Source organism: Seriola lalandi, unplaced genomic scaffold, assembly GCF_002814215.2.
Source record: "Seriola lalandi dorsalis isolate HSWRI2012SDOR001 ecotype SW California unplaced genomic scaffold, Sedor1 jcf7180002052774, whole genome shotgun sequence".
Classification (NCBI taxonomy): Eukaryota; Metazoa; Chordata; class Actinopteri; order Carangiformes; family Carangidae; genus Seriola; species Seriola lalandi.
The window spans coordinates 1-9,230 of NW_019523327.1; the positions used below are offsets into that span (position 1 = coordinate 1).

Below are 9,230 nucleotides of genomic sequence, written 5' to 3' on the forward strand. Positions count from 1 at the left end.
TTGACAATGACAAACAATAGACCAATAATATGTGTCGATGCTGGCAACACACTGCTAGCCCTCTGTAGCCAATCGGCCCAATTGGAGGGAATTTAGAGGAAAAAAACAAAACAAAATAACATAGCGGACCGGACCGGCCCACATTGGGTCAACGGCCCACCGGGACGATGCCCGGTATGCCAGATGGCCAGTCCACCCCTGCCCACACTGCTGTCTGATTGGCTGTTGGCTGCCTGGTTCTGGTTCTGGTTGTCGGACCATGAAAAATGAGCCTCAGATTCATGAAACTATGAGGTGAAAAATAAAAACATACATTAAAGAATAAAATCAAGTGAAAGGATTCGTCATGTGAACACAAAGGTAAAATCTGCTGCGTCTGCTGGTGTTCATGTTCTGTCCTTCAGCGCTGCTCTCTGATTGGACGCAGCAGTGAGGCGTAAACATCACATTTTATCCTCCTGTTCACAGTCTAATCCTGCATCAGCAGCTTTAATCCTCCATCATCAGAGCTACTGATAAACTTTATCCAGACATTGATCTGACTTCAGTTCAACAGTCAAACGGACTGTGATCAGCTGCTTCTCTCCGACACAATGTCAGTTTATATTAATGTGATTCAGCATGTTTCTCCCTTTAAACCTGTGACACATTAAAGTGATGTAGAGACAGTCTGAGTCTAGTCTGTGTTACAGTACATGTAGGACTCAGTCCTGACTCCAGCTGCAAGTGTGAGGCTGGGAGGCTCTAATCAAAGACACTGTCCAGATGCATCATGGGAAATGTAGGATTCAGTGTTTGTGGACTACAAAAAATTCTGTTTTAAACAAGCATCAACCTGTGAGGCTGAAAACTGCAGTTCCTCTAACGACCACTAGAGTCTGGCTCCAACAGTGAGTCAGTCCCCATAGACTCCCATGTTAAAATGTCCAACTTTACAGCAGAAATAAACATGTTTACAGCCTGGTACAAAGACTGTTTTGGTCTGTAGAGCTGATTTCCTCCTTCATGACACCTGTTTATAGAACTCACCTGTTTATATAACTCACCTGTTTACATTTTAATTAAGGACTGAAGTTATGGAGGATTGAGGGTGTGGCCTCTTTGAGTGACAGGTGGGGGAGTGTATGCTTGCCACCAAAGTCTCAGCTCCACACAGGCCCCTCCTCTTTGACCATATTTGGATTCGATGAGAGTTAGGGGGCGGGGTCAGGTACTGCCAAGATGGCGATGGTGGACAGCTCACTCTGAGCTTCAGGGTTACGTGACAGAGGCGTCGGCCATCTTTATTTATAGTACTAGTTTTAAATCTGTCTCATATCTTTATGAATTAAACATCTAATTTATTTTTTAAACAATGTTCATAGGGTTAGTAACATTGATGATATTGATAATATTGGTAATATTGATGATATTGATGATATTGATAATATTGATGATATTGATAACATTGATGATACTGATAATATTGATAACATTGATGATATTGGTATTGATGGAACAACCATGATGAGTTTGTGGGCACACACAACCTGAACCCCCCTGTGGTTTTCTTAGTGTACGCGTGGTTGCCATGGTAACGTGGCTCTCCTGTCTCCTCAGGTCAGAGCAGTAACCACACCTACTGGGAGCAGCAGCACAAGCAGCTGCTGCAGAGTCTGTCTCCGGGGCTGCTTGAGGAGTACGGTGAGGACTACGTAAACGAGACCAAGGAGCTGTTCCAGAGCCACGCCCAGCACGCCAACCCCGACCTCAGCCCCGTCATCGACGCCATCGAGCAGGCGCTGCTGTCCCCCCGGCCGCGGGCGCGGTACCTGGCAGGGCCGGGCGTGGGCCTCATGTACTTCATCCACAGCTACTGTCCATTCAGCCTCAGCAACCGCTTCCTCCAGAGACTGTTCGTGAAGAAGAAGCTGATGCCACGGGCTCTGAGGAAGCAGAGCAGCTTCGAGCTGAGCCTCGGCCTCCACAACAACAACAACAACAACAACAACGACGAAGAGAAGCTGAAGTTGCCATAGAAACGTGATGGTTTTCTGCTGCCGCAATAGAGGACCACTCCTGTAACACTCATAGAGCTGTAACTGTCTAACTGTTGAAGGGATCATAGTGATGTCTGTGTGACGCCCCCTGTGGGCGGGGACACTCCTGGGGATCATGGGCGGGGTCAGTGGGTGGGGTCTGGTAGAGGTAGGGATGCAGCCACAGGTTGATCAGAGAACACTTTACTGTACAAACACCGACAGTCGCACTGACGTCATGTGCCTTCATCACACACACACACACACACACACACCGTGGATCAGCTGATCCACCAACGCCACAGCAGCTCGTTTCTGACCTCTGACCTTTGACCTCTGTCACACACAGACAGGAAAATGATTCACAGCTTCAGCGTGAGCAGATTTTATGCCTGGGGTTAGGGTCATCTCAAACTCTGAGTCGACACATTCAGCCCTGAAACAAGCGTGCTCAGTGAAACGAGCTGCTGTGACATGACATTTCTACACCTCTGTGTCTCGTTTAGATGACATAATAATCTTCTTTACACGTTCTTAACTGTTTTTTTTCCTGCATCACAGGAAGTGGATGCTGATTTCAAAACAAAGTTTCACATTCAGTCTGACACGTCTTTGTTTTATACAGAACCAAAATATATCAACATTATTATCAGTATACATATAATATCAGACTTCCTGTTTGGACATGTCAGTTTCACAATAAAAGCACAGAAGTGTAGAATAATTCCAAATACTAAACAATAAATAAACTCGTGACCCTGATGATGAATGACATCTATATTATCTGTGTTATTATTACAACAAACAACAACAAGAACAGCTGAAACAAACTAGTTGATAATTCCAGTGAAACACAAGTCACATGTTTCTCTCCTCCGTCTTCCTTCCTTCTACAGTTTAGATAAAAGACATCTTCAGGTGTGGACAGTCACATCAGTCACTTGCCAATCATGTCTCAGTGGAAACTTTGTCGTCCTTTTTCTCTCAGGAGCTCCATCACTGAATATTAATATTAATTTATTATTATTATTATTATTATTATTATTATTATTGAATCAGATCTGAACTCTCACTTTTCACGATATCAAAACTAAGTTCATCTAAACAAACTTTTTAAATCGGAACCAGACTGATTTTTTTTTGTCTGGTTATTTCTGATTGGATTTTTTCACCATCACCATGAACGTGAAGTTTCTCCGTCACGTTTCTCCACAGGACAAAACTGAAAATCACAAAGTCAATTTCTTATGAGTTTCTGGACATGAAACTGTTTCTAGTCTCATGTTGTTTTTTCTTCAGTTTTTATTATGAAATATAGAAAATCAATAAATGGGTAGCAGCAAAAACTTTACAACTAAATTCGGACACATTGACGGAACCGGCCTCATTGTTGTTGTTGTTGTTGTTATAGATACAAGTCTTAAACAACAGGATGTGAGTGTTAGTGAACAGATCTGTGCACATGCTCAGTGTGTTGTGTTTCTGACGTCTGTGGAAACTCCAAAAACTTTATTTTGTTTGTTTGTTTGTTTTTCAGCCCACTTTGTTTTTGTTTTTGAATCAAATTATTTATGACGTCTTCTCTTTTACCACTTCAACTGTGAATTTTGTATAAAAATTGTAAAACAAACAAAAACAGAAACATGATGTAAAAAGTTCACTTGGTTCAAACTTTGATAGAAATAAACTCGACTTTTTCAGATGCTGTCTCTGGTGTTTGTGGAGGACGGGGTGGGTGGGTGGTTGGGATCCTGGTCTTGGGACTCTGAGTCAACATCTGGTTCTTAAACTTATTGCTAATTTGTTGTTTGATGAGACGAACAGGAAACTTCAGTCAGACCAACATCACATCTGACAGTGATTCTGTTTAATGATCCATCTCTTCACTTTGTTAAAGTCTTTTGTAGTTTTAGTTTCACAACTAAAACAGAGTTCACTGTCAGAGACTGGAGCTGAAGACCTGATCCTAGAGTCCTCTTCAGGTCTGACACAGACCTTAAAGCTCTTCCAGTGTAAAGGTGTGTGTCCATGTGTAGTGTGATTATAGATTATAGATCAGCTCTAGCTTCTATATTAATACTGTGAAAGTATCAAAGCCTCAGTCCACAGAGAAATGCACACAGCCTGTATTCAGAAACTGAGCCTTAAAACCAGCCGTCAGGACTTCTGGAACTTTGTGATGTCACAACAAAGCAGTCACCAAGCCCCGCCCACCTGGACCCACCATCCAAACCTTGCAGGATTTGGTTTCTCTGAGTGTTTCTACCTGAAATCTGCTATATTTTTATCGGATCACTCAGAAGAGAGGCTCAGAGCCTCCTCTCTTCTGATTGGCTCACCGACCTGAAGCCTGGGAGAGCAGATGTAAAACTACACTGAAATGGTTTTTGTATCTTCTTATGGATAAACACTTCAAATAAAACACAGAAGAAAAAGAAAATATGGAGCTTTAAACATCAGTCACACTAAACAAACAGCTCCTCAGGTGAGTTCACCTCCACCTGGAGGATCAGGGACGAGCAGGTGGCCATGAAACCACCACAGCTCTAATCCTCCACCTACAACACTGACCTTTAATCCCTTCAGAGCAGAGTTAACAACCATCCACACCTGTCCTCAGGTGACTCCAATGACTTTAACAACTGTCACAACAACCAGGAGCACTAACGAACCAGGTGATACACCTTGATAACGAGCCCACAGATGTTAAATACCAAAGTGTCCTCAGTCAGAAGTGGATTACAGGTGAAACGTCTTCACATCCAGTTTCCCTCCACTCAGTGTTTCCTTCTCTTCAACCGTCTCTGTCCTCAGAGACACTCAGCAGCTGCTGCCAGTTTGAAACTGACTTAACAATTCATCATCATCATCACCAGAGACCAGAGACCAGACAAGAGACAAGTCTGGTCTCTGGTCTCTGGTCTCTGGTCTGATCTCTTGTCTGGTCTCTGGTCTCTGGTCTCTGGTCTCTGGTCTGATCTCTTGTCTGGTCTCTTGGCTGGTCAGAGACCAGAGACCAGAGACCAGAGACCAGAGACCAGAGACCAGACCAGAGACCAGACCAGAAACCAGAAACCATCAGGTTCACCTCAGGACAAACTGACCGACCAGCAGCAGGAGCCTGCAGACCTGGTCCAGCAGAGAGCTGGAGGACACACAGTGTGAAGTGGTGTGTGAGCGTCGACTCTGGCAGAGCAGCAGCTGAGGAAATCCGGCTCATTTCCACCGGGACCAGGAGGACGAGTCCAAATGTTCCCCCTGATTAAAATATGTGGTGTGTGCAGCGGCCTGGACCCCCCACCCCCCAACCCCCCAGATGCTCTTTCTCTGCTCTCGCCTTATTTGACCTGTTTGTTTCTGTTTCTCAAACCTCCAAGAAACTCTGATGATATTAAAAGGTTTCTGACTTAAAGGACAAGACCCAACCGTGCGTGCGTGCGTGCGTGCGTGCGTGCGTGCGTGCGTGCGCGCGCGTGCGTGTGTGTGTGTGTCTACCAGAGAAGAAGCTTCATGATCTAGATTAAAGAGATCTGAGGGATGAACAGAGTGTCACAGTGTTTCCTGTTTCTCAGAAACACATGTTGAGATACTCAGGGCCTTTTTCTCAGGGGCCTTTTCTCAGGGGCCACACTGCGTTACATAACATCATGTTTCTGGAAGTCAGTGCATGGAGCTCTGCTCTGACTTCTGGCCCTGTGGCTGGACTGGACTCTGGAGAACTGGGGTCAGAACAAGAAGATTCAAACGTTGTTATGAAGTGAAACTAATGGTAGAAAAAGGTTGTGAGTGTCTGAAGCTGAAGATTTATGTGAGCATTAATGAGACGAGACAGTTTGATGAAGTCAGCAGAGCCGCTCTGTGGTTCACTCAGTTCATCTGTAACAAAGAGTCAAAGTCACTTCATCTCTCCATGTGCTGGCAGACTGAGCCTGGCTGCAGATGTCTACAGCTCCTGGCTCTGTGTGAATGTAGCACGGTTCAGTCTGAGCTCACCCCTGCTCTTAGTGAACTTATTACATCACATGAGCTCATAGAAATATCACACCTAGAAGAGCTGGTCCAGAGAACTGCAGATCTACAAGAAAAGTTCATTCTGACAGATCACCTGACCATGGTACAGTTACTGTCAAGTTATTAATGAAACATAATACATAGTAAAAAGACACAAAAAAAACAGTGACAGATTTGTGATGCAGTTAGTCAGCTTCTTAAAGTTTAATGAAGGAAATGAACCGAAGATATCAATCAGAGAAGTTCAGAAAACTCAGGTTCCACCGAGATTTGAACTCGGATCGCTGGATTCAGAGTCCAGAGTGCTAACCATTACACCATGGAACCATGTGACCACCACGGCTTCTCAAAGGTATTTATCATATATACCGACATGTTCCTCAGTGTTCCTGTTTGTGGGAGGCGAATATATAAATATATATATATTGTGTAAAACTATACAGAGTCTATGATATAAACTGTTTCATTATTAATTTCATTACAAACTGATTTTGTCTTAAAGTCTTATTAAAGTCTGACCGGAAAACACGTCACACATCACATTCACTTTTGCTTTGAGTTTAGTTCACGACGAGCTGGTTGACGTGTGGGAGACACAGAAGGAGTCCGTTAAACAGTCAGTTAACAGTCAGTTAAACAGTCATTAACAGTCCGTTAAACAGTCAGTTAAACAGTCAGTTAACAGTCAGTTAAACAGTCAATAACAATAGTTAAACAGTCCGTTAAACAGTCAATAACAGTAGTTAAACAGTCAGTTAAACAGTAGTTAAACATTCAATAACAGTCCGTTAAACAGTCAGTTAAACAGTCATTAACAGTCCGTTAAACAGTCAGTTAAACAGTCAATAACAATAATTAAACAGTCAGTTAACAGTCAGTTAAACAGTCATAACAATAGTTAAACAGTCAGTTAAACAGTCAGTTAAACAGTCATTAACAGTCCGTTAAACAGTCAGTTAACAGTCAGTTAAACAGTCAGTTAAACAGTCAATAACAATAGTTAAACAGTCAGTTAACAGTCAGTTAAACAGTCAGTTAACAGTCAGTTAAACAGTCATTAACAGTCCGTTAAACAGTCAGTTAAACAGTCAATAACAATAGTTAAACAGTCAGTTAACAGTCAGTTAAACAGTCATTAACAGTCCGTTAAACAGTCAGTTAACAGTCCGTTAAACAGTCAGTTAAACAGTCAATAACAGTAGTTAAACAGTCAGTTAACAGTCAGTTAAACAGTCAGTTAACAGTCAGTTAAACAGTCATTAACAGTCCGTTAAACAGTCAGTTAAACAGTCAAAAACAATAGTTAAACATTCATTAACAGTCCGTTAAACAGTCAGTTAACAGTCAGTTAAACAGTCATTAACAGTCCGTTAAACAGTCAGTTAAACAGTCAATAACAATAGTTAAACAGTCAGTTAACAGTCAGTTAAACAGTCAATAACAATAGTTAAACAGTCCGTTAAACAGTCAATAACAATAGTTAAACAGTCAGTTAACAGTCAGTTAAACAGTCATTAACAGTCCGTTAAACAGTCCGTTAAACAGTCAATAACAATAGTTAAACAGTTAGTTAACAGTCAGTTAAACAGTCAATAACAGTCCGTTAAACAGTCAGTTAAACAGTCAATAACAATAGTTAAACAGTCAGTTAACAGTCAGTTAAACAGTCAATAACAGTCCGTTAAACAGTCAGTTAACAGTCAGTTAAACAGTCAATAACAGTCCGTTAAACAGTCAGTTAACAGTCAGTTAAACAGTCATTAACAGTCCGTTAAACAGTCAGTTAAACAGTCAGTTAACAGTCAGTTAAACAGTCAATAACAATAGTTAAACAGTCCGTTAAACAGTCAATAACAGTAGTTAAACATTCAATAACAGTCCGTTAAACAGTCAGTTAACAGTCAGTTAAACAGTCATTAACAGTCCGTTAAACAGTCAGTTAAACAGTCAGTTAACAGTCAGTTAAACAGTCAATAACAATAGTTAAACAGTCCGTTAAACAGTCAATAACAGTAGTTAAACATTCAATAACAGTCCGTTAAACAGTCAGTTAACAGTCAGTTAAACAGTCATTAACAGTCCGTTAAACAGTCAGTTAAACAGTCAATAACAATAATTAAACAGTCAGTTAACAGTCAGTTAAACAGTCAATAACAATAGTTAAACAGTCCGTTAAACAGTCAATAACAGTAGTTAAACAGTCAGTTAAACAGTCAATAACAATAGTTAAACAGTCAGTTAACAGTCAGTTAAACAGTCATTAACAGTCCGTTAAACAGTCAGTTAAACAGTCAATAACAATAGTTAAACAGTCATTAACAGTCTGTTAAACAGTCAGTTAAACAGTCAGTTAAACAGTCATTAACAGTCCGTTAAACAGTCAGTTAAACAGTCAATAACAATAGTTAAACAGTCAGTTAACAGTCAGTTAAACAGTCATTAACAGTCCGTTAAACAGTCAGTTAACAGTCATTAACAGTCCGTTAAACAGTCAGTTAACAGTCAGTTAAACAGTCATTAACAGTAGTTAAACAGTCAGTTAAACAGTCAGTTAAACAGTCAATAACAATAGTTAAACAGTTAGTTAACAGTCAGTTAAACAGTCAGTTAAACAGTCATTAACAGTCCGTTAAACAGTCAGTTAAACAGTCAATAACAATAGTTAAACAGTCCGTTAAACAGTCAATAACAGTAGTTAAACAGTCAGTTAAACAGTAGTTAAACATTCAATAACAGTCAGTTAAACAGTCAGTTAAACAGTCAGTTAACAGTCAGTTAAACAGTCAATAACAGTAGTCAAACAGTCAGTTAAACAGTCCGTTAAACAGTCAATAACAGTCAGTTAAACAGTCAGTTAAACAGTAGTTAAACATTCAATAACAGTAAGTTAAACAGTCAGTTAAACAGTCAATAACAGTAGTTAAACAGTCAGTTAAACAGTCAGTTAAAAAGTCAGTTAAACAGTCAATAACAGTAAGTTAAACAGTCAGTTAAACAGTAAGTTAAACAGTCAGTTAAACAGTCAGTTAAACATTCAATAACCGTAAGTTAAACAGTCAGTTAAACAGTCAGTTAAACATTCAATAACAGTCAGTTAAACAGTCATTAACAGTCCGTTAAACAGTCAGTTAACAGTCAGTTAAACAGTCAGTTAAACAGTCAGTTAAACAGTCAATAACAATAGTTAAACAGTCCGTTAAA

At 40.6% G+C, this 9,230-nt stretch overlaps 1 non-coding gene and 1 pseudogene across 1 annotated transcript; one reads left to right on the top strand and one right to left on the bottom strand.

Annotated features, from left to right (window-relative positions):
* The first annotated feature begins 1,577 nt into the window (after positions 1–1,577).
* Positions 1,578–3,720, top strand: LOC111650728 (11-beta-hydroxysteroid dehydrogenase type 2 pseudogene; annotated as a pseudogene).
* A 2,564-nt stretch (positions 3,721–6,284) lies between these two features.
* On the bottom strand, positions 6,285–6,356 carry trnaq-cug (transfer RNA glutamine (anticodon CUG)). Its single transcript has one exon. It is a non-coding gene; the product is annotated as a tRNA-Gln (tRNA).
* Positions 6,357–9,230: the final 2,874 nt, after the last annotated feature.